A 26,319-nucleotide genomic window follows, 5' to 3' on the forward strand; every position below is an offset into this window, starting at 1 on the left:
GAAAAGCACAGTAGGACCGCACAACAGCTGTGAACTCAGGGGCTGGCACGGAGTGAACAGGCCAGAAGAGTTCCTGATGGAGGAGGGAGAGAGTAGAGCTGAGGGTCATCAGCAACAGGAGACGAAGGGCAAGCTGCCATGTGACAACGTACGCCAGACACATGAGCTAACTTACGTGATTGGGCCTGCAAATGTCTTTGAAAGTTCACGACCTGAAGATTCGTATGTGTGGGACTTACTGTATTACGTTTGTCATAACTAATGAACCAATACTGATACGTTATGATGAACTCACGTCTACCCTTTGTTCACATGTCCTTGGTTTTTAGTTAAGGTTGTTTTTTATGTCCCAGAATCCTCTACAGGACCCCACATCACATTAACTACCCTGTCTCCTTGGGCTCCTCTTGGTTCTGACAACTCTCCAGACTTTCCTTGCTTTTGATGACCTTGAGAGTGTCAGGATTGGTGGTCAAGTATTTTGTAGGACATCTCTCACTTGTGATTTGTTCACTATTTTTCCATGTGATTAGATGGAGGACATGGGTTCTGGGGAGGAAGACAGAGGTCAAGTGCCGCTCTCATCCCACCTTATCAAGAGCACACACTACCAACAAGACTGGTCACTGAATGTCGACCTTGATCGCCTGGCTGGGGGAGGGCTTGTCACATTTCTCCACTGCAGAGTGAATCTTTTCCCCTCTTCTCTGTACTGCATCCTCTTTCGAAAGACATCACCACACACCACCCACAGTTGAGGGGTCAAGAGTTCTGCTCTACCTTCTTGAGGATGGAACAACTCTAAGAATGATTTGGAATTCTTATGTATGGGAGGTTGTGTCTTCTACTTGTTAATTCCGTTATTGATCTATATCAGTAAGGACTCATGAATATTTATTTCACACATTCAGTTATAATCCAGTGCTCCTCTATTTTATTGTTTAAATTGTTCTAACTTTAGCCATTGGGTACTCTTTTCAGCAGCCTCTGTGTCCTTCTGACATACCCTACCTAATCCAGTGAGGTTTGGGGCTTCTTTTTTTTTGAGCAGTTCTCTACCTTCTGGCACTACTAACTATAAGACTAATCTTGTATTAAAATAGAAACTTTTTAAAATTAAAACGTTTTTATTTTATATTGGAATATAGCCAGTTAACAATGTTGTGATAGTTTCAGGTACTAAGCAGAGGGACTCAGCCATATATATGTGTATGTTCAGTCACTCAGTTGTGTCCGACTGTTTGAGCCCACCAGGCTCCTCTCTCCATGTGATTTTTCCCAGCAAGAATACTGGAGTGGGTTGCCACGCCTTCCTCCAGAGGATCTTCCCAACCCAGGGATTGAACCCATGTTTCCTGCGTCCCCTGCACTGCAGGTGGATTCTTCACTGCTGAGCCACGGGGGAAGCCCCAAGCCATACATATATGTGTATGCATCTCCCCCAAACCCCCCTCCCATCCAGGCTGCCACATAACACTGAGCAGAGTTCCCTGTGCTAGACAGAATGTCCTTGTTGGATATCAGTTTTAAATATAGCAGCATGTGTATGTCCATCCCGAACTCCTGAGCTATTGCTTCCTCCCAACCTTAGCCCCTGGCAGCCGCTAGCTCCTTCTCCAAGTCTGTGAGTCTCTTTCTGTTTTGTAAATAAGTTCATTTGTATCATTTCTTTTTAGATTTCTTAGGGATGTCATAACAATATTTCTCCTTCTCTGACTTAACTTCACTCAGCATGACAATCTCTAGGTCCATCCACGTTACTGCAAGTGACATTTAACGCTCATCATCACACACAGTTGCAGACTTTTGTTCTGAGAACTTTTAAGATCTATTCTTTTAGCAATTTGCAAATATTCAGTATAGTTAACACTAGGGCTTCCCTGGGGCTCAGACCATAAACAATCTGCCTGCAATGCAGGAGACCTGGGTTTGATCCCTGGGTTGAGGAGATCCCCTGGAGAAGGGAACGGCTACCCACACTAGTATTCTTGCTTGGAGAATTCCATGGACAGATGAGCCTGGCGGTCTACAGTCTATGGGGTCAAAAAGAGTCGCACATGAGTGAGTGATTATCACTTCACTTTCATAGTTAACTATAGCCACCATGCTGGACATTGCATCCCAGGACTCAATTTATTTTATAACTGGAAGTTGCTACCTTTTGACTCAATTCAACCATTTCACCCACCTCTCTATACCTCTTTAAAGATGCTTTTAAAAGCTGCATCACTACCTATATCACTGCACTGACCTTTTAGTCAAGCCAAAGAGACCCAAGGTTTTGTTTTTCATGGAAGCGCCTCCTAAGTCCAAGCTCCCCGTTCTGTAGTTGCGCTGTTGATTTTTCCCTCTAGTAAAGAGCTTTCTTCTCCTGGTCATTCTCATCTCGATTCCACTTCATCCTGGCAGCCTTCCAGCCTCCTGTGGTCTGGATTTCTGGATTCCACTCCATGCCCTCCGCCTCCATGTGACAAACCAGATCTACCGTGCAGACAAGGCAAGGACGGGCGCCTCCTGCAGCCCCTCTGGCTTGCTGTGCCCAACAGTCAGCAGGAGCTGCATGTGGTCCTCTCCAAGCAGCCTTTCACCATCTTTTAAAAAAATATCTTATTTATTTATTTATGGCCATGCCCCATGGCATGCAGGATCTTAGTTCTCTGACCAAGGATCAAACCCATGCCCCCTGCAGTTGAAGCAAGGAGTCTCAACCACTGAACCGGTAGGGAAGCCCCAGCATTTCACCATCTTCAATCAAGACCATCAGGAAAGACTGTCAGATAAGATCCACTCTCTGTTGGCTTTCTGCTAGATTATGCAATCTAGTGACCTCATGAAGAAAGGAAATGAGGTTTGTTGGATTCAATTTGTTTGCAGGGAATCCATTTTCAACCATATTTATTGCCATTTTTCCCTTAAAGGTCCATAAGCCATTGGTTAAATCCCCTCTATGATTCCACTAATGTGGAAATTTTCAGAATCTATCAGTCTTTAAAAACCAAACACTTGCCTAGTGCCAATTTGGTGATATTTTCTCGGTGGTATTTTTACACTTCTTTCCCCATGGTCTCTGTGTGCTTCTGAGCTTTTGTTCACATTTAGTTTGCAGAGCAAGCAAAGAGCCTTGAAGTCATTGGAAAGCATGTTTAGAAGTCTTTTCCTTCATTTTTCTTTATTTCTGGATTCCAGTTCCCTCAGAACCACACTTGTTCAGCCTTTTGGGGTTGAAGAATATTTACCCCAACAGAAGAAAAAACATACAAAATCATAGTTGAGTACGCTTTCTTGCTGAGTCATCTGCTCTAAATCGAAGATGCCACTTCCTCCTACTCCAGAAACGCCTTTCTGGGGTCTTTCCCTTTTAAACCTCAGCCCCTTCTGCACTGTAGCGGTGCCAACACTCTGCTTAGAGGTTCCTGCTACACTTTTATAACTGTGCTTCAAAACAAGTCACTCATTAGCAACCCTAAGCTGATCTCAGAGTTCCCATTTCAACTATAGACTCAGGTTGCCATTTTCCTCCTGTGAGGTGGTAGCAATACTGTTTATCTGGAGGGTTGGAGGTCTTCTCTCCAGTCATATTCCCCATAGGTCCCCTTTCAGACTGTTTGCCATCACTGCCCTAACTCCCAGAGCTGACCCTCCCTTTGATGCTGGGACGCGGTGGGTCCATCAGATCTTCCCCAGTGCCCTCATTGGTGAGAAGGTGTCCCTCTTGTCAGCCTAAGAAAGCCTCACCAGCAGCAGGGTTGTCTGGGTTTGTAGGTTCCTGGACATCGTGACCCTCAGGTCAGCTCCATCACCTGGATGTTCAGGGAAAGAACAGCTTTGCCCCTTCTCATTTTCGTCTCCAGATGCATTTGCCTTCCAGTCCCCTTTACCATGTCACCCAGTCAATTCTTTCATTGTGGATGGATGAACATCATGCCACCTTTGCCCCTCTGGCCAGAAAAATACATGCTCAAATATCCAACTGTCTCCTGGTCTGTCTCCTTCCAGGAGGCGGTGCTCGCCTGGCAGCTGCCCTTGTCTTTTCTCAGAGCTATTGTTTAGAGCTAAGAATGTTGGCAGGCACCAGCCTTGCATGTAGCACTTGGAAAAGAACATATACAGTGAATTTTCAATCAGAATATTGAGATGGGTCTCAGGGACTGAGACCAGAGTGGCCAACTGGCTCCTCTGCTGTGCCAGCCTCAGGAAGCCCTGCGGCTCGTGAGTCAGTCCTCTGCTTCCTGTTGCTGGAAACGGGGTGCTGGGCCCAGCTTCACCTGCACTGCTGGTGAGAGGGCTCGGGCCGAGGGAAGGGTGGATCCCACATCCGCTTCCTCCTACAGTCCGAGCAATGCATCATTACACTGAACAAAGGGACCCAGGAAATGCTAGCTCTGGGTGACAGGTTCTGATAGTCGTTTTCTCATTGCTTTTGAGCTACTTGCTTTTTCTTGAAAATAATGTTCAAAGCCAAGAAATTGGCAGGCACCAAACATCACATGCAATGCTCAGAGAAGAAAATATACAGTGGATTTTCAATCAGAATATTGAGGTGATGGAAGCAACCTAGGTGTCCATCATCAGATGAATGGATAAAGAAACTGTGGTGCACTTATACAATGGGATACTACTCAGCCATAAAAAGAACGCACTGGAGTCAGTTCTAATGAGGTGCAGAGTGAAGTGAGTCAGAAAGAGAAAAACAAATATCATATATTAATGCATATATATGGAATCTAGAAAGATGGTACTGATGAACCTATTTGCAGGGTAGCAATGGAGATGCAGACCTAAAGAGCAGACTTATGGAGGGGACAGGGTGGGGCGGGGCAGGAGGAAGAAGAGGGTGGGACAAATGGAGAGATTAGCATGGAAGCATCTACAGCACCTTGTGTAAAACAGACAGCCAATGGGAATTTGCTGTGTGACTCAGGGATCTCAACCCTGGGCTCTGTAACAACCTAGAGGGATGGGACGTTCAAGAGGGAAGAGGCACGTGTATTCCTATGGCTGACTCATGCTGATGGACGGCAGAGGCCAACCCAATGTTGCAAGGCAATTTTCCTTCAGTCAAAAATAAGTTTGGGGGGAAGAATATTGAGGTGACTCTCAGGGCCTGATATACCTGTCTCTCTGGAGGTGATAAAAGCCTCTGCAGACATATATCTAACTCCATCCACATGACCCTGAGTCCCAGGGAGACAAGTCTCCCTTGGGCTCCCCCTCCTCAGGGCATGCAGAGCCCAGCCTGCATCTCCTTCTTGAGCCTGACTGTCTCTGGTCTTCAGAGAGCAGGGAAGAAGGCAAATGAGCAGTATCCAGATGTTGACTGATGAAAGTATTTGCTGCGTCTTGGTGTGAGTTTTCCTATAGGACCTCCTTGGCCGTCTTACATAGGAATCACTAGTTGTCAGAGGCTGTATGGGTCCTCAGAGCTTTCCTAGCCCCTTTTTAGTGGACAGATGGGGCCCCTGGCTTGCAGAATGAAGAGGTTCCTTGACCCAGCTGATAGCAGAATTCCAGAACTGGAGCTCCATCCCAGCTGTTAATAATGGTTAATAATCATGTGTAACAGTAAAGGTAACACTGTGTGCCAGGCAGTGTTGAAGGCTCATGTCACTTATCATCTCTCATTTTTACTGTAACTCTGAAAGATACATAGTATTATTCCAAGACTTGTAGTTGAGGAAACTCAGGTCCAGAGAAAGGATATGACTTGTATGTAGTCATACAGATGGGAAGGGGTCAAACTGGACTTGAGCTTCATCACTTATGATTAAATGCAGTCATTTTTGAGTGAGCTATCTAGTCGTGAGTCATCCAGGATTCCCCTACTAGCAGGAATACACACACACACACACACACACACACACCACACACACACACACACACACCACACACACACACACCACACACACACACACACACACACACACACACACCCCTGATCCATATAGCGTCCCTGGGTCCCTGGGAGGTGGCGGAATTATTCCATAGACTGGGAAACTGCGGTCAAGTCCTGCAGATATAATTCAAGAGCCCTTTCCACTCCTTAGCATCAGTAGATCTAAAGCTCTGATCTGGCCATAGAGTTAAAGAGGAAACGGGTTTCATTCCTTGAGTTTTCCTCCTCTGACTCAATGAGTTAAATGCAACCAGAAGGCTGAGATGACTGCCTTAACCCATGTTATCAGTCTGTTCCCTCTGGGAGGTTGGGGGTGGCCTTCAGATGACATTGAAGGCACGTTGCTGGATGCCCTTCAGAGTGTGGCTCTTCTGCGCTGGGTGGCCCTGTGGAAGAGGAGAACAGGCAGAGGTGTTCCACTGTTCAGTCCACTTGGGATGCTTGCCATCTGGGAGACAGTTATCCCAAGCCCCCATCACAAGCCCCATCAGAGACAGGTACAGTGGAGGTCCTCAGTGGTATGAGTTTCTAGAGCTGCTGTAATGAAGAAGCACAAACTTGGAGATGGAAAACCACAGGAATGTGTTCTCTTATAGCTCTGGAGACCTGAAGTCTGAAAAGGAGGTGTCAGCAGGGTCAATTCTTTCTAGACATTGTGCTAGAGTATCTGTTCCAAGGCTCCCTCTAGCCCGGTGGTTCTGCAGGCCTTGGCATTACTTGGCATCCCTCCATTTTCACATGGCCTTCCCCTCTGGGTCTGTGTCCCCCTCTCATTTCTCTTATAAAGACACCTGTCATCCATGGAATTCTCCAGGCAAGAATATTGGCTGCTGCTGCTGCTAAGTCGCTTCAGTCGTGTCCGGCTCAGTGTGACCCCATAGACGGCAGCCCACCAGGCTCCCCCGTCCCTGGGATTCTCCAGGCAAGAACACTGGAGTGGGTTGCCATTTCCTTCTCCAATGCATGAAAGTGAAAAGGGAAAGTGAAGGCGCTGAGTCGTGTCCAACCCTCAGTGACCCCATGGACTGCAGCCTACCAGGCTCCTCCGTCCATGGGATTTTCCAGACAGGAGTACTGGAGTGGGGTGCCATTGCCTTCTCCCATGAGGAGTTGCCATTTCCTACTCCAGGGGATCTTCCCGACTCAGGGATTGAACCTGGGTGTTCCAATTGCAGGCAGATTCTTTACCAGTTGAGTTAACAGGGAAGCCCATTGGATATAGAGCCCTCCCTCAATCTGGGGTGATCTCAGCCTGAGGTCCTTAATGAAATCAACAATGACCTTCTTTCCAAACAAGGCCACATCTGCCTCCCTGGTACCCAGGTTAGGATTTGAAGAGATCTATTTGGGAGACACTATTCTGTCCACTAGGGCTTCCCAGGCAGCTCAGTGGTAAAGAACCCACCTGCCAATGTGGGAGATGCAGGTTTGATCCCTGGGTTGGGAAGATCTGCTGGAGAAAGAAATGGCAACTACTCCAGTGTTCTTACCTGGGAAATCCCATGAACAGAAGAACCCGCTGGGCTACAGTCCATGGGGTTGCAAAGAGCCAGACACAACTGAGCGACTGAGCTCAGCAGCACAACAGCACATTGAGTCCACTCGATCAGTGTTCAGGTATTGTTTATCAACAGTCTGGGCAGCAATGGAGGCTCTTGGGGTCAGGAGGAAGGGGGTGAGCCTTTCTGCCCCAGCCTCACTTACCAAGCACATCACCTCCCTTCTCAGCAGCTGAGTTTCAGCAGAAGAGAAAGGCTGAAGCCACGGCCCTGGACCAGATTTCTAAAAAGAGCTGGTTTGCCGTCCATCTGCTTTCCAGGAAGCAGATGCGTGTTGTGCAGCAAGGCTGGTGTAGCCTTCCTGCTGCCCTGAGGCAGGGGGCTGGACTCCCTGACCTCCCAAAGCCCGCCCCCAGCCTTGGTGTACATCACTGTCTCTGACTGTGTGCATGCTTCCTTGGAGATGTCACCTTCGTCACCCTGCCTCCATCACCCATGTCCAGGGCTTGGCAGGACACATGCCTGGCCTATGGGCAGGCTTGTCACTTTACTCGTTATACAGCATGTGAGCAGCGATTGGCATCTTGCCTGCTGTGGATTCCGTGCCCCTGACCAGATGGCACACAAGGGAGCCCAGGGCTCCACTTTCCACAGTAAGCCAGGTGGCCGGCGTCCCTGGATCTAGAAACCAGAACCTTGACAGGTGAGGAGGAGGGGTACAGACACAGTGGCTCCACGAGCTCAGCAGGCCCATTACTGGCTCCAAGCAGCACTGAGCACTCTGCTCGCCTCACACAGCACGGAGTCCGTGCCGAGAGGAGCGTCTGAAAGGTGTTGGATCTAAGTTCCCTCAGGCACTGGTCTGTACATTTTGGTACCCACAGTACCCAGGGATGCATTTTACTCTTCAAATGCATTTCAGTTCAGTCGCTCAGTCATGGCTGACTCTTTGCAACTCCATGGACTGCAGCATGCCAGGCCTCCCTGTCCATCACCAACTCCAAGAGTTTGCTCAGACTCATGTCCATTGAGTCAGTGATGCCATCCAACCATCTCATCCTCTGTCATCCCCTTCTCCTCCCACCTTCAGTCTTTCCCAGCATCAGGGTCTTTTCCAATGAGTCAGTTCTTTGCATCAGGTGACCAAAGTATTGGAGTTCCAGCTTCAGAATCAGTCCTTCCAATGAATATTCAGGACTGATTTCCTTTAGGATGGACTGGTTGGATCTCCTTGCTGTCCAAGGGATTCTCAAGAGTCTTCTCCAACACCACAGTTCAAAAGCATCAATTCCTTGGTTCTCAGCTTTCTTTATAGTCCAACTCTCACATCCATACATGACTACTGGAAAAACCATAGCTTTGACTAGACAGACCTTTGTCAGCAAAGTAATGTCTCTGCTTTTTAATAAGCTGTCTAGTTGGTCATAGCTTTTCTTCTAAGGGACAAGCGTCTTTTAATTTCATGGCTGCAATCACCATCTGCAGTGATTTTGGAGCCCCCAAAAATAAAGTCCCTCACTGTTTCCATTGTTTCCCTATCTATTTACCATAAAGTGATGGGATTGGATGCCATGATCTTAGTTTTCTGAATGTTGAGATATAAGACACTTTTTAAACTCCTCTTTCACTTTCATCAAGAGCCTCTTTAGTTCTTCGCTTTCTGCCATAAGGGTGATGTCATCTTCATATCTGAGGTTATTGATATTTCTCCCGGCCATCTTGATTCCAGCTTGTGCTTCATCCAGCCTGGCATTTCTCATGATGTACTCTGCATATAAGTTAAATAAGCAGGGTGACAATATACAGCCTTGAAATACTCCTTTCCTGATTTGGAGCCAGTCTATTGTTCCATGCCCATTTCTAATTATGTTTGTGAATTAATAAACATTTCCTCTTTTGGGTCTGGTTTATCGTAGGTGCCCAGTAAGTGAGCCTTGTTCTTCTGGGACTCTCCCTGCTCCTTGCTTGGGTCTGGGAGTGTGTTTGAAGGTGGATTGGCTTGAGCCCATTCATCAGCCCTCTCAGAGTTACAGGGCTGCAAGTTACCAGACTGAGAGCAGACAGAAATCAATACAGACCAGAATGAGAAGGAGGGTGCAGCTGAGCTCCATCTCAGGGATTAAAGAGGAAGAAAAAGCACAGCAGAAGTCTCTCCCCCACTCACGTTTGAATCACTTCTGGTTCATGAATAACTGCTCCCCCCCAGTAGTCCTGAAACTCTGAGATTTCACCCAGTTGTTCATTGAATCACTCCAGATTGAATCACTCCATTGTTCTGCAGTGATAGATTAGCTAGGAAATCTCTAGAACCCCAAGAGCTGGTGGAACTGCTGAGCAGATACCAAGAAAGCTAAGCAATGGAGGGTGTGCACTCCCTGCCTTGCTGACCGTCTTGGTGGGGACAGAGCTACAGGGGGACCATGGCAATGTGGAGAGGTGGATGGAGTGCTGGCGAGAGGGGGGCCTGGCAGGGAGGGCTGCCGGAACCCAGGCCACCCCTGCAGACGCCCCCATGGGCTTGTTCCCGAGAGCACTGCCCATGCTCACATGGAGGGCATCCCCTTTAGGGGAGCAGGACTTGGCTGCAGAGTGATGCTGAGGCTTTGGGCAAGCCTTCTGTAGCCCCCTTCCTGCTGCCATCCAGAGGGGCACTGACGGGCTGCCCCCTACCCCCACACACAGGGCCCTCCCTGGAGATTCCACTACTGTCCACTGCCTTGGCTGCCCAGGCCCTTCCCACAGGCCCTACCTACAGTGATGAGAAAACTCCAAACATTAAGGAAATCCAACCAGAAGGAAGACCTGAGCCACTAACTCCAAGCTTTCAAATACCTGTGCAAGGCAAACAGACATACCACAGACACATATATACACACATATACATGTATATGCATGCATACACATATGCATTCATGAGCACACATATACATACATGCTTGCACATACATATACATGCTTGCACACACATGCTTGCACACACACATACATGCTTGCACACATACATGCACAACTCATGCACACACACATATGCTTACATATGCACACATGCAATTTACGTCTCATTCTGTTCCAGAAAGTTTTCCAGGTGACAAAATTCTTGCAGAATGAGTGTGAGTGAACCCCTCGTGCCTCAAACTAGTGAAGTGAAGTGAAGTCGCTCAGTTGCTCCAACTCTTTGCAACCCCACGGACTGTAACCTACCAAGCTCCTCTGTCCATGGGATTTTCCAGGCAATAGTACTGGAGTGGATTGCCATTTCCTTCTCCAGGGGATCTTCCCGACCCAGGGATCGAACCTGGGTCTCCCACATTGTAGACAGACGCTTTACCGTCTGAGCCACCAGGGAAGTGCCTCAAAAGCAGGCCCTAAATGGCATGAGACTCTCCTAGTGTGAGTGAGGGCAGTTGGGGGCACTCAGTGAGGTCACCCAGCAGAGCATTGGAATCTGAGGGCCTGAAAAGGCAGCTCTTATTTGGGTGCGAGCAGGGGGAGCTCTGGAAATACTTGGCTGCTCAAGTGAAAAAATCACTGTCAAAAATAATAGTAGATGCATATTTGTAATCATCTAATTCATCATTAGCATCTGTAGGATGGAGTAGGGAGGGAGTATTTTCATTTTGGAAAACTATTCAGAAAAGCCCAGATACCGGTCAGGGGGAAAAGATGGCAGTCTAGGGACCAGCATCCGGCTTCCCCACCTTCACCTCCAGCCCAGACTGAGCTGTGCTAACCCCAGACGTGGTCCAGGTGGGCAGCCTCCACCTCCTCCAGTGGCTGACCTCACCCAGGAAGAAAAAGTTAGCATCCTGGGCTGAGTGGGGCCATGTGGCCGTAGCACCTCTCCCTGCAGGCAAAGGAGGGAGCAAGGTCAAGAGCAGTGAGACCCCCAAGCCCACTGCTCCACCCCTGGAGCCCCAGAGGTGCACCCTTGGCCCATGATATCCACAGGGGTTGGCTTTCCCTGGCATTTCTGAGGAGGGCCTGTCTGTGCTGAAGCTGGGATACAGGTTGGACATGACTACCCAGAGCCCAGTCTGACAGGACCTGTCACATGACTGTCGAGGCAGTCCAAGCACTAGTTGGAAAGGAATTTCCAGACACAGAGCATTTCAGAAGAGAGGGAGTTTATTAAGAACAAAGAGCAGAGATAACATGGACACAGCGAGTGCAGCGGGCCGACCTCCAGACCAATCAGCGAGAGTCAACCATTTTTGTGAATTAATAGCTCATTTTTATAGCCTCAAGACAAAGAAAATTCTTGCTGGAAGGTGATTGGTTGGGGCACTATTGGGCTTCCCAGGTGGCACTAGCGGTAAGGAACCTACCTACCAGTGAAGGAGATGTAAAAGACGCAGCTTCAGTCCCTGGGTTGGGAAGATCCCCTGGAGGAGGGCACGGCAACCCACTCCAGTATTCTTGCCTGGAGAATCCCATGGACAGAGGAGACTGGCGGGCTACAGTCCGAGGGGTCGCACAGAGTCAGACACGACTGAAGTGACATGGGCGCACACATGCGCACACTACAGGGTGTTCACTAAAGCAGGTGTCTTTGCTTAACTGGGAGTTAGGAAGCTGGTTAGCGGTGATCAGGGGCTTTGGACACAAAAGCGGTCAGTCAGCTTCGAAGGTGACCTTGGTTCTGGGCTCCACTTCTGTGGCCTCGGTACAAGGCCACAAGTCCTGGGGCAGGACTCAGCAGTGACCTTTGCGGCCAAGGGGGGCTTCTGCCTGATGGTGAGGACTGTCACCCCAGCCCCCACTTCCTGTCCCCCCGAGGCCCCGCCTTCTCCCTCTCTCCCTGTGAAGGGCTCAGGGCTGGCCTGCATCCCACAGCATTCCGCAAAAAGGGGTCCCTGCCTGCCTGACCTTTTCCTGCAATTTGCTTCCCTCTGGCAGCAAGCTCACCTTTCCGTCTCGCTCTTCTGCTAAAAGGGCAGCCGGGGGCAAGAGCAGCGACTACCCGGGGAAGCTGTAAGCAAGGGCGCTGGCCCCCAGCCCTTGATGGTCCTTCCTCCTTCCGTCTGGGCACCGAAGGGGCATTTACACAGAGGATGGAGGAGGGGGTGACTGCCTTCAGGGGACCCCTGGTTACCAGGGCTCTGGGAATTCTAGGTAAGGGGCAGGTCATACCCCATGGTAGTATTAATACATACCTCGCGTTTACAAACATGAGCTCATTTGATCACTCATTCATAGAGTCCCCTAAACCAGCAGTCCCAACCTCCAGGATCTAATGCCTGATGATCTGAGGTGGAGCTGATGTTATAATAATAGAAATAAAGTGCATAATAAATGTAATGCACTTGAATCATCCTGAAACCATCCCTCACCCTTCCTGTTCCATGGAAAAATTATCTTCCACAAAACCAGTCCCACGTGCTGAAAAGGTTGGGGACCCCTGCCCTAAGCACTTCCCTGGGATCCAGGCTCTGAGCTGGGTATGAAGGAGACATGAAGTGCAGTCTCTTGCTTCCTGTGTGGCACAGCAGTGGAATGAGCTGCTTTTGAAGTCAGCCTTTTCTAGGTTCAAATCCTGACTCCACCAGGAGTTCCTGTGTTCCTTAGGAAGTAGTTTCATGTCTCTGATGTTCTACTTCTTCACCTGTAAAATGTGAATGGAAACAACACATCGTAGGTTTACCTTCTGGTTAGTATCTTTGTTGTTGTTGTTCAGTTGCTAAGCCGTCTGACTCTTCGCGACCCCATGGACTGCAGCAAGCTTCCCTGTCCTTCACTATCTCCCAGAGCTTGCTCAAACTCATGTCCATTGAGCTGGCAATGCAATCCAACCATCTCATCCTCCGTCATCCCCTTCTCCTCCTGCCCTCAGTCTTTTCCAACGAACTGGCTCTTTACATCAGGTGGCCAGAGTATTGGAGCTTCAACATCAATCCTTCCAGTGAATAGTCAAGGTTGATTTCCTTTAGGATGGACTAGTTGGATCTCCTTGCAGTCCCAGGGACTCTCAAGAGTCTTCTCAACACCACAGTTCAAAAGCATCAGTTCTTTGGTGCTCAGCCTTCTCTATGGTCCAGCTCTACTGGATTGTTTGGAGGTGACTGATGAGTATGAATCCTTCTGTGTCCCCGGGAGCTGCCCTGTTCAGCTACTTCTGAAGTCTCTGCATGGTCAGAGGGCCACACATGCACTGTCTGTGTGCTGCAAGTGGTAGCTCCCTTGGACACCTCCAAGGAAACGACACTAACTTATATCAGCCTTTGGCTGCATCAGAGTGATTCCTGAGTCCATCCTCTTCTTTTCTGTATGCAAATACTTTTTTGATAGAAAATTATGATGAATGTCACTTATGTCAGCCCTGAGATTGAGGTTGAATTTCTCTCAAGATGGGAAAAGGAGCCCAGTCTCCTGCACCTGGTGCCACCTGGCACATGACCAGCGCTCAGCCACCCAGGCCTCTATGCCAGGTGGTCACATTACAGAGTACTGGTCACACAGTGCAGTGGGGTGACAGAGAGCTTGGCCAATCACACATTCTCAGGATGCAGGTTCTCCTTCTGTAACTGAAGGACACTCCCTCCCCTGCTGCAGACGGTTACGGTTACCTAGAAATTCTCACCTCCTCCCGCAGGGCACAGTTTGTTCCAGAAGCATCAGTTCCCACCCCAGTCTCTTCCATCAGACTGTGAGCTCCTGGATTCCAATTTCAGCAGAAACGCAGCAGGAACAAAATCACAGAAGACAAACTTCTGTCATTTAGCAGACTTTTTTTTGGCAAGTTTTGTGTGGTTTGATTAATAACATTCCATCGTGCGTTATGAAAAATATTTGGAAACATGCCATCAGCAGGATTTGGAGGGAGGGTGAAGAGAGGGGTCGCAGACCACCCCCAGGTCTCTCTTCCATCCATCCCAGGCAGAGGGCAAGGCCTTCCCAGGGCTACCCTTGTGCCCTTCTCCTTTCTCTCCGCAGCTGGCCCTCAGTCATCTCTCCGCCATCAGATTCTGCACTCCGGGAAGCACCCAGCAAGCGCATTGGCACCAGAAGTGCCGGTGACTAAGGAATGCTTCCTTTTCCAGATGAATTTGCATATTTTAATTGAAGGCAGATGCCTTGAGTTAATTCAGTGTAGCAAACTTGGGCTGAGCATTTAGTATGCTCAAAGGAAGATTCTGCAAGCTCAATGGAGTGGGCAGGGGCAGCTTTATGGGGGAGGTGACATTTGGGTTCTGTATGGATTTTACAAGGGTGACTTGGGGAGCAGCCAGAACCCATCCGAGTTAGATTAATCTGAGAAGCACAGGGATGCAGAGGCTGGGAGTATGGTGTGTAGAGAAGGGACTGGAATGTCTTGTGAACTGTGCGAAGAGGTGTGAATTTCATCCTGAAGGCAACAAAGGATCCCTGGTGAGTTTTGAAAGGGGTTAGTGTGGTCACACTTGTGTCCTGGAGAATGCAAATCTGTTGGTAGTGCTGGAGAGAACTTGGAAAGGGCAGGGCTTGGCGACACGGTGACCACTTGGCTCAAGGAGTGAATGTCTAATTACGAGCTCTGAGATGCCAGCAAGCTGGTAATGGAGTTACGTGGGGGTGTTGAGGTTCAGAACCACAGCCCAGAGGCAGGCTCTGACAAGCCAGGCCACTCCATCGGGCTCCTGCTCACATGGTAGCCCACGGCTGGGAGCCTGGCCATTGGAGTTGTCCCTGTGGTCCCTCTTCCAGAGGCTCATTAAGGCTTTCCTTGGAAATCAGTGTCTGGAAACCATTGGCTCCCTTTCAGCCTCTCTCCCACCCCAGGCATCCCTGGGAGGGTGCCTCGATCAGAGCCTCCCCTACCAACCTCCTGCAGGTCTGTCTTGAGAAGTCAGAAGCGGCAGCTCTATAACCAGGCCAGCCCTTTGGTGGCTCAGCATTTCTCAAGGTAGGAGGTGGTGAGAAGAAAACACTAGAGCAGGAAACGTTAGTTCAGCCTGTGCTACCAGATCCCCCCAAAAGGACAACAAAAATGGAGAGCTAAAAATAGCACCCCTGGGCTTATTCAGGTTCTGCTTTTAAGACTGAGCGCCAAGCTGGAGGGCAGGTTAACCCTGTGGGAGCCTCCTGTGCAGAGATGTTTCAGTGGGGCCCGTTTTGAGGATGTGGCCAGGACAACTGAGAGTGTGAACGTAAGGGGAGAAGGGCATTTTGCTAATGTGACAGATGTTAATTGGGATTATCTGTTGTGTGTAGATTATCAGTGAAATCCATTCAGAACAGGGTTGTAATGCTGTAGTGGAGTGACAACGGCTGCAGAATCAGGCAGGCCCAGGTTCAAATCCCAGCTCCACTACCTGTTCACTGGGTGACTTGGGCCAGTGTCTGCATTGCCAGAAGCCTCTCTTTCCCAGTCTGTAAAATGGGAACAGTAAGACCCCTTGCACTTGGTTATTGTGAAGACTGAATGACTCATGTAATTCACTGCCAGGTACAAGGCGAGGGCTGTGCCTAGGCTTGTCCTTTGTTTCTTTGGCACCTGCTGGCATGTAGGATCTTAGTTCCCAGACCAGGGGTTGAACTCATGGCCCCTGCATTGAAAGCACACAGTCTTAATCAGTGGACACCAGGGAAGTCCCTAGACTTGTTCCTTTAAGTGGTATATTTTTAAAAAAAATTTTTTTAATCATCCAGGCATTGTTCTAAGCTTTTGCATTTTCCATGGAATATCTTATTACCCTTAGGGTAATCTTATGAAGTAGATAATCCATTTAATTTCATCAAATTTTATAAATTTTATCGACAAGATGAATGAATCTTAGGGATCAGTTTACTCTGAGTTTACTAATGACTGGAGACCTGTTAATTTCTCCAATTGGGCTGACCTTGCAGCAGCTGTTCAAGCCACAAGTCCTGCCTCTGACAGTCTGCTGACAAACTGGTCTTCAGTAGCTGAGCCCCATGGATGAGCCTACCAGGCATACACCTAATTCTAAATTCTGCTTTCAGATCTCTAACATCCTACCCATCCCTGCCCCTGTTCAGCAGAGCTTAGAAGTCAGTTGGGTGGGGACTTCCCTGATGGTTCAGTGATTAAGAATCTGTCCTGCAGTGCAAAGGATGCAGGTTCAGTCCCTGGTCAGGGAACTAAGATCCCACATGCCTTGGAGCAACTAAGCCTGGGCATCACAACTACTGAGCCTGTGCACCACAACGAAAGATCCTGCATGCTGCAACTAAGACTTGATGTAGCCTTAAAAAAAAAATCACAAAATCAAAATCAATACACAGAAATACAAAATCGATACACAGGAATCACTTGCATTTCTGTATACTAACAATGAAAAATCAGAAAGAGAAATTAAGAAATCAATCTCATTCAACATTGCAACAAAAAGAATTAAATATCTAGGAATAAACTTACCTAAGGAGACAAAAGAACTGTACACAGAAAATTATAAGACACTAATGAAAGAAATCAAAGATGACATAAACAGATGGAGAGATATTTCATGTTCCTGGGTAGGAAGAATCAATATTGTGAAAGTGACTATACTACCAAATGCAATCTACAGATTCAATATGACCCCTATCGAATTACCAATGACATTTTTCACAGAACTAGAACCAAAAATTTCACAATTCACATGGAAATGCAAAAGACCCCGAATAGCCAAAGCAGTCTTGAGAAAGAAGAATGGAGCTGGAGGAATCAACCTTCCTGACTTCAGATTATACTACAAAGCTACAGTCATCAAAACAGTATGGCACTGGCACAAAAACAGAAATATAGACCAATGGAACAAGATAGAAAGCCAAGAAATAAACCCAGGCACCTATGGGGACCTTATTTTTGACAAAGGAGGCAAGAATATACAATGGGGCAAAGACAGCCTCTTCAGTAAATGGTGCTGGGAACACTGGACAACTCCCTGTAAAAGAATGCTACTTGGAAACAGCTACATGTGAAAGAATGAAATTAGAACGCTTCCTAACACCATACACAAAGATAAACTCAAAATGGATTAAAGACCTAAATGTAAGACCAGAAACTATAAAACTCAGAGGAAAACATAGGCAGAACATTCGACAGAAATCAAAGCAACATCCTCTATGACCCACCTGCTAAAGTAATGGAAATAAAAACAAAAGTAAACAAGTGGGACCTGATTAAACTTAAAAGCTTTTGCACAGCAAGGGAAACTATAAGCAAGGTGAACAGACAACCCTCAGAATGGGAGAAAATAATAGCAAATGGAACAGCTGACACAGGATTAATTTCCAAAGTATATAAGCATCACACACAACTCGATACCAGAAAAACAGCCTGATCAAAATGTGGGGAAAAGACATAAACAGACATTTCTCCAAAGAAGACATACAGATGGCTAACAAACACATGAAAAGATGCTCAACATCGCTCATTATTAGAGATGCTTCATCACTTATATTAGAGAAATGCAAATCAAAACTACAATGAGATATCACCTCACACCAGTCAGAATGGCCATCATCAAAAAGTCTATAAACAATAAATGCTGGAGAGGGTGTGGAGAAAAAGGAACACTCTTGCACTGTTGGTGGGAATATAAATAGATACAGCCACCATGGAAAACAGTATGGGGATTCCTTAGAAAACTGGTAATAAAACCATCGTATGACCCAGCAATCCCACTCCTAGACACAGACCCTGAGGAAACCAAAATTGAAAAAGACACATGAATCCCACTGTTGATTGCAGCACCGTTTACAATAGCTGGAACATGGAAGCCACCTAGATGTCCGTCGACAGATGAATGGATAAAGAAGTGGTGGTACATACACACAGTGGAATATTAGTCATAAAAAGGAACACATTTGAATCAGTTCCAATGAGGTGGATGAACCTAGAACCTATATACAGAGTGAAGTATGTCAGAAAGAGAAATATAAGCATTGTATTCTAAGGCATATATACAGAATCTAGAAAAATGGGACTGAAGAATTTATTTACAGGGCAGCAACAGAGAAACAGACATAGAGAACAGGCTTACGGACGTGGGGAGAGGGGAGGAGAGGGTGAGATGTATGGAGAGAGTAACTTGGAAACTTCCATTACCATATGTAAAATAGATAGCCAAGAGGAATTGGCTGTATGGCTCAGGAAACTCAAACTGGGGCTCTGTATCAACCTAGAGGGGTGGGATGGGGAGGGAGATGGGAGTGAGGTGCAAAAGGGAGGGGATATATGTATATCTATGGCTGATTCATGTTGAAGTTTGACAGAAAACAGCAAAATTTTGTAAAGCAATTATCCTTCATTAAAAAAAGTCATTTGGTTGAATTCACATCTCTATTCCAGTTTTTCTACAAGGAGATAAATGGAGTGGGCTTGATCATTCGGTTGAATTTCCACAAATATGTGGCCAGCCTTTTCCATATAGCCTCTGCTTCCTGCAGTAACTTAGAATCTGTGTGCTCAAACCCCTTTATAGCTCTTTTTAAAAACCTTATTTCTTTTTTAAAACAATGTTATTGAGGGACAATTTACATACCATAAAATTTACTCATTTTACGTGCAGTTTACAGAGTTGTCCAACCTTCACCACAATCTAATATGAAAATGTTTACAACTCCCTTGCTATTTCTATTTAAAGGTGAATAAAAAGTTATATTACTGGTCCTGTTGAGCCCGTGACTGGAAAGTTTTAAAAAGAGGAAGCTCTCTATTAGAGTCTGGAAGCTTCCCTGGCTGGTCAGGGAAGGTAGGAAGAGGGCAGCTCAGAACCTGGGAAGCTTCTCATGGGCGACAGTCACAGGTGGAACTCGAGGAAGAGAGAGGACCAGGCTCCCTTGATTCTGCCTGCAGGAGGCCCGGGTGTTGGGCACTCTCAGCACCCCTGGTGGGACCACACCGTCAGTGCTGGGCAGAACCTCCAGGAGGATGCGAAGAGCCCCCAGCAGGTTGACCTCATGAATCCATGGAAAGGAAAAGGCCAGCCCAAGTCTAGATTTCAGAGACGGGTCAGTTCTGTGCCACAGGTCCAGGGCTGTGGGATGTTCTCTAGGTCTTCAGAGGAGAGATGGGCCAGTGGGGAGAACCAGCAGAGACCAGGTTCCCATCCTGGCTTCCCAGTGACCAGCCCTAAGCCTCGGTACCCTCCTCTCAAAATTGGTGAAAATACTTGCTCCTGTCTCTGACATTGTTGTGACGTGAAATGAGAGGTGCACGCAAACAGTCTAGGATGTAATGAGGGCCCAATAAATAGCAGCTTTCTAGTTATTGTTAATAACAAGGCAGCTTCTTTGAGATGCAAACCTTGAACACGCCGTGGAGGCATAGCTGGTTCCTTGGGGGACAGGGGTGGGGTGCATAATGCCGCAGCTTCAAGGCCATGTTCTTCTATTTAACTGTGTTTGTCTGGCTCTGGGCAGGCTGCTTGACTTCTCTGAGCCTCAGTTTCTTTATCTGTAAAGTGGGCCTAAGGATATGCTTATCTTTTCCGGTTGGGGGGAGGATCAGATGAGACAGTGCTTGTAGAACTCGGGCACAGCCTGGCACCTGCCCAGAGTCCTAGTTGGGTTCCTTACTCTTCTCTGTGGATGGAAACCTTGAGTTCCTCAATTCACATCAAAATCAACATCTCAGTGAATGGGCGAACCACTGAAAGATGCTATTAAGGACCTGATGAGACTCCAGATGCAATTCTGAGGAGCCTCTGCTTTGCTTGTTCACACCATGAATGTAAATATTGGGTGTGGTGGGGAGAGGAAGCTGGCGCTTAAATCGGAAAGGACTGAGGATCAGTCGTGCTGATGGCACTCTGGGCATGTGTGTTTGTGTGCAGTAATGCCCCCTGGTGTGTCCCATCATGACTAGATCACCATGGTCACACCAGGCTATAGGAAGGGGTCCATCTGCAATGCAGGAGCCCTGGGCTCAGTCTCTGGGTTGGGAAGATCCCCTGGAAAAGGGAAAGGCTACCCACTCCACTCTTCTGGCCTAGAGAATTCCATGGACTGCATAGTCCATGGGGTCGCAAAGAGTCGGACAAGGCTGAGCAACTTTCACTTCACTCCTTTACCGCTGAGCCAATGGGGAAGCCCCTTGCAGCTCTCTGCTCCAGGGCAGAACTCATCCACCCCTCCCTCCGCTTCCTGTGTGGTTTGCATACAGGCTGAGGTGGGGTCCTCTCAACTCAGCCCGCCAGTGCCGTCGTGCCCACCACTCAGGCCCCTGGCCACATGCCCTGTACCCTTGAGGGGAGAGTGAGAGGACTCAGGGTGGTAAGCTGGCAGGGGATGTCACTGTGCCATTCGCTGGTTTCTGTTTTTCTTTCTTAATACAGATATGGGAGACTTCTCACACATGGGTGGTAGGGAAACTTACAAGCCTAGCATGTAGTTAAAGCATTAACCCAGGGTCCATGTCAGCAGCTGAGTCATTAAATAACTCGTTAAGCCTTGCCTTACTGCAAGAGGGCCACGTGCAGCATTTGGGACCCGCTTTCTAGAAGTGGGATTGATGTAGACTATTTTTACTTGGCAGCCTGTTGACCGGTTGAAACTAGTGACTCCAGGCTCGGGCTGCCTCCTAAGGCTACCCAGCCTGGGGGCATCAAAGGGTGCAGGCATGCCCGAGCGTCAGGGTAGAGATTCAGGAAGCTATTTGTGGACTTCCTAATTGGCATGCTTTGAAAGGCAAACTTCAAACTTCGCAGTCTTCTTGCAGCCACGAATTAGAGTCTCTCTGCTCAGCGAATCACATCTGAGATTTACTAACCCCTTGAGCCCAGCCCCCACCCCCACCTAGCTCCCACTTTTAAATATGAATCAGATGGTTTACTCTGTTCTACTTTCCTCTTCTAAAAGGAAAGCAGACTCCAAAGCTAATTAGGATAGGACTTCTAGGCTGTAACTAAATTCATTCGCAGTCCTGACTGCACTGGGACGCCAGGCTTCCTCCGGCCATCACCTATTGCAAACCTGATTCAAAACAGTGTCGTCTATTCAGGTTTAAGCTACTAGACAGATTAAAAAATAAAAATGAAAAAAAAAAATAAATAAAAATGAACGCTGCTCTTCTCATGCTTGGTGGGGCCACGCAGTGCCGGTGCCTTTGATCCGGGTCAGCACAGAGGCTCCAGAGCAGAGAAAGTCTCTGGAAACACAGTCCTCATTAATTAACAGCTGCAGGCACTTGGAGTGTTCTGTCCAAATGGTGTGAACAGCCTCGCTCCTTTGGCGGCCAAAGCTAGAAAGCAGAAGAATCTCAAATGGAGCTCCTCTTTCCAGCTCAGTGCTAAGTCCCGCCCCCTCTGCAGGGTTTGCAAGCAGCGCAGCTGTGGAGCTGTCACTCACTCATCACGTGACCCAGGAGATCCAGACCCTCTGTGGACCTCCCGCTGCCTGGGTGCTTAGGCACTCAGTCATCTCCAACTCTTTGCGACCCCGTGGACTGTAGCCCACCAGGTTCCTCTGTCCATGGGATTTTCCAGACAAGACTACTAGAGTGGGCTCCAGGGGGTCTTCCTGACCCAGGGATCAAGCTCACATCTCCTGTGTCTCAGTTACCTCTATACTGGGCTGGATCCCATGTCTATATCACAGGGAGATTCTTGGAGACCCGCAAATATTTATCAATTCCTAAATACTGTGTGCTGGCACCTTGCTAGGCTCTAAGGAGGTAAGGAGGAATAAGACAGAGGGTCTTGCCCGCAGAAGTCCATGCCCTAAACTGGTCGTTCTCATTCAAGGTCACTCTTATCCTCCAGGGACATTTGGCAATACCTTGAGATACTTTTGGTTGTCAAACCTGAAAAGTGAAAAATGTGGAAGTATTAGTAACCTCTTTGCAGTCCTGTGGACTGTAGCCCACCAGGCTCCTCTGTCCATGGAATTCTTCAGGCAAGAATACTGGAGTGGGTTGCAATACTGGGGTTGTAAAGCAATTATCCTTCAATTAAAAAAAAGATACATTTTTTTAAAAAGAAAGTAGTAGTATAGGAGTGCTCTTAATCAATAGGATATATTGTAAGTGAGTGGTGGAGTAAAGTTGGGTAGTCATCTATAGAAAGATTTTTTTCTTTCAATAGGAGGAATAAAGAATGGCTTCATGGAGGAGGAGAGAAAAAAAAAAAAAAAAGAATACTGGAGAGGGTAGCCATTCCCTTCTCCAGACCTAGGGATTAAACCTGGGTCTCCCACATTGCAGGCAGATTCTTTACTGGGCCACCAGGGACGCCTGGCTGCCTCTAAATAGGAGGTAGACACGAAAGGGAGTGCTCAGCATTGTCAGATGCTCAGGACAGCCCTCCACAACCAAGAATTACTCACCCAGCCACATCAGTAGTGCCAAGGCTGAGAAACTGTGGTCTGCGTAGACCAGCCCAGGTGCAAAAGCAGAATGCACCAGTGCACCGCGGTGGGAGTGAGGAGAATGAAATCAAATGTCCTGCATCCAGGGGCCTACAATTTGATGGTTATCAGTAGAAGGTTGTCCCCTGTCATCTTTCACGCAGTATATAGGTATTTCTTCAAGGGTTCGTGTTGGCAGCAAACATCCAGAGCAGATTGCTTCACAGATGTACACATGCGTTACTGGGCTTCCCCGGTGGCTCAGCAGTAAAAGAATCTGCCCGCAATGAAGGAAATGCAGCATGAGCCACGGGTTCGAACTCTGGGTTGGCAAGATCCCCTGGAGAAGGAAATGGCTAATACATGTATTAAACACTTACCAAATTGTGCATGTTATATGCAGTTTATTATATGTAAATTATACCTCAATGCCTGCAATGTGGGAGACCTGGGTTCAATCCCTGGGTCAGGAAGATCCCCTGGAGAAGGAAATAGCAACCCACCCTGGTATTCTTGCCTGGAGAATCCCATGGACAGAGGAGCCTGGTGGGCTGCAGTCCACCGGGTTGCAAAGAGTCGGACACGACTGAGCAACTTCACTAAGGCAATTTTAGAAAATAAAATTTTAAAAAATCCAGTTATTAAAAAAAAAAAAAAGGATCTTCCCAGTCAGGTTCCAGGTTCAACCTCCTATAGTCTTCCATACATAAGTTGTATTAACGCAAGTACTGAGTGCTGTGCTACGTCGCTTGAGTCATATCCGACTCTTTGCAAACCCCTGGACTGTAGCCCACCAGACTCCTCTGTCCATGGGATTCTCCAGGCAAGAACACTGGAGCGGGTTGTCATGCCCTCCTCCAGGAGGTCTTCCCGACTCAGGGATCGAACCTGCGCCTCCTGTGTCTCCTGCACTGGCAGGCAGCGTCTTTACCACTAGTGCCACACCTTTCAGTCTTTATGAAAAGAAGAATGCAGCCTTCGAATTTGCTGCACCAAGGAAGCATCCTTGCAGCTGATAGAAATCTGGCTTGTGGGACCCTCTGCACTTCTGACTCTGGTTCCAGTTCCATCAAATTCCAGCCCTGTCAACAGGTCCTCGAGGCCCTAGGAACAGAGGGAACCCAGGATGAAGCCAGGAGGCGGCTTTGAGCAATGAGTATTCTTTTGCTTTTTCCTTTCTTTCTCATCTAAAGGCTCTATCCCTTGACAAAGCTCTCCCAGGCAGAACTATAAATGAGTCACCGAATGACGCCCTGGGGAAACCCTCTCTGTGGGTAGTGCCTGAGGACCCACCCGGGGAACATAAATCCGTTTTCCTGGTTTCTTTCTTGCCTCTCCTCACAAAGATGAAAAAGAAAATGTAAAACAGGTTAGATGATTTCCTGTAATCACTTTTATACTTAAGAAAGCAGAAATATCTAAAGGGGCCAAACTGGCAGGCTAACCAAGTGAGAATACGGGAAGGTCAGAGCATGATGAGGGTTTTCGTCCATTGGGTGGACATCGGGCTCATTCAGAGCTGGCTTCTCCAAGCAAGTCATCCTCCCAAAGAGGCGAGGGGCAAGGGGAGAGAAGAGGAGCCTTGTTTCAGTCTCAGTCTCAACATCAGTGCTCTTGGGGAATCACTCAGCCTCTGAGCTGGCTTCCCAGGTGGCTCAGTGGTAAAGAGTCTGCCTGCCAGTGCAGGAGACACGGGTTCAATCCCTGAGTCAGGAAGCTCCCCTCGAGAAGGAAATGGCAATCCACTCCAGTGTTTTTGCCTAGGAAATCCCATGGACAGAGGAGCCTGGTGGGGTATAGTCCTTGAAATGAAAGTGAAAGTCACGCAGTCGTGTCCGACTCTTTGCGACCCCATGGACTATACAGTCCATGGAATTCTCCAGGCCAGAATACTGGAGTGGGTAGCCTTTCCCTTCTCCAGGGGATCTTCCCAACCCAGAGATTGAACCCAGGTCTCCTGCGTTACATGCAGATTCTTTACCAGCTGAGCTACCAGGGAAGCCTCTTGGGGTCACAAAAGAGTCAGACACAACTGAACAACTAAACAGCAATAACAACAGCCTCTGAGTATCATGAGCATCCATGCCCTGGTCAGCGCAACAGGCCGTGATGGTAGCTCAAACCCTTGTTTGGAGGATCAAGGCGTTTGGGTATGTAAGTGGGCTTTGAAAGTTAAACAGCCTTCCATGGTTAGTGTTAAATGCCAGGAGTCTGATGATAGCATTGTGGTCTTGTCTTCATCTTTTGAAGATAGATCTTGAAATAATTACAGACAAAATGAGGTCTGGGGTTTGCTCTAAATTAACACAGAGGCAGGAGATATAGGTGGAATATACATAGAAAATGGACCATGAGTTGATGAAGGTTGGGACTAGTAATGGGTAATCTGAACCTTCATTATTCTAGTCTGGACTCTCTACTTTTAAAATTTGAAATTTTCCATTCTTTCAAATTATCTAGAAAAAACTTTTTTTAATGTTAATTTTGGCCACACCCCATGGCATTTGGAACTTCCCCAACCAGGAATCAAGCCGTACCCAATGTGTTGGGAGCGTGGAGGCTTAACCACTGGACCACCAAGGAAATGCTAGAAAATATTTTAGAAAGACTCTTGGAGGTTGATCACACAACAGTGGAGATACTTAATCCTTCTAAACTGTAGACTTCAAAGTGGGTAAGATGGTCAATTTTATGTGAATTTTACCACCATTATAAGTATAGATGGATATCTTTTAAAGTTAGTTTTTCAGATTGGTATGTTTGGGGCTGAGGGTGCACACAGAGATGCTGAGGATCAGAGAGAAGAAAGCTAGTCGGGATGAAGAGGGTGCTGCAACCCTAACCTGGGATCCTAGGACCAGATGGAAGGAAGGCTTCTCCCAGGTGGGGGTGTGCGGGTAGGAGATGAGCTTTGGTAGTGCCGTCGTGGGTGGCTGGCATGAGCTGGGCCTTGAGGAGTGGGGGCTTACTAATAGGAGGGAAGAGGGAGGCACCGCGGAGCCCTCACACTCCTGCCCTGGGAGTGGAGGAGGCAGGCGGCATGGCTCCCTGCTTGGGGAGGCTCACGCTCTGCAGGGGAAGCAGTCCAGAGAACACCAAGTCCTCCCGTTTGGCCACGATGCAGTGCAGATGGAAGGCGTTCAGAGGACAGTGTGGGCTCTCTGCATGCCCGGCTGAGTAATTGTACTCTGGAATGGATGAAGTCAGAGCTATCATCACTTCCTTTCTAGCCTTTTAAACAATACACATCAGAGACGGACTCCTTTGAAGCTAAGCGTCACCTGTCTGGGAATCATTTTCCTCCAGCATTCTGGTCCACAGAGTGATGGGTGGCCCAGAGTGCTCTTCCCAGTGGCTGACTCTAACCCACCAGTGGAGGTGCGCGTGAAGGATGCTGAGACAGGGAAGAGGGCCTTGGGCGGGCTGTCGCCTCTTTTCCGGTCCCAATTCTTCAACACCTGGGGATAGGTCACTTCACCTCTGGGGCTCTCCACCTGTGAAATGAGCAAGGTCGTCGTCTCTGACGATGCTGGTGGTCTGCTCTGTGGCAGAGTTTATGTAGACAGGCCATCAGGGTGGTCCCTGCGGGCAGGTCACACAGCACATGTTTTTGTCATGATTTGGGGGCCTGGGGGTGATGTGCGCTTCTTCCTTTTGCTG

The 26,319-nt window shown here is 48.0% G+C and overlaps 1 protein-coding gene and 1 long non-coding RNA gene across 3 annotated transcripts in view; one reads left to right on the top strand and one right to left on the bottom strand.

Annotated features, from left to right (window-relative positions):
• The window catches only part of SLCO3A1 (solute carrier organic anion transporter family member 3A1), a 373,911-nt gene that overhangs the window by 233,687 nt on the left and 113,905 nt on the right, over positions 1 to 26,319 (top strand). The window lies entirely within an intron of this gene.
• On the bottom strand, positions 517 to 25,094 carry LOC120875220. The gene is made up of 3 exons (XR_005723866.1): positions 25,080 to 25,094; positions 21,803 to 21,806; positions 517 to 3,002 (listed from the first exon to the last, which is right to left on the bottom strand). It is a non-coding gene; the product is annotated as an uncharacterized LOC120875220 (long non-coding RNA).

Source organism: Oryx dammah, unplaced genomic scaffold, assembly GCF_014754425.2.
Source record: "Oryx dammah isolate SB20612 unplaced genomic scaffold, SCBI_Odam_1.1 HiC_scaffold_16, whole genome shotgun sequence".
NCBI classification, from domain to species: domain Eukaryota; kingdom Metazoa; phylum Chordata; class Mammalia; order Artiodactyla; family Bovidae; genus Oryx; species Oryx dammah.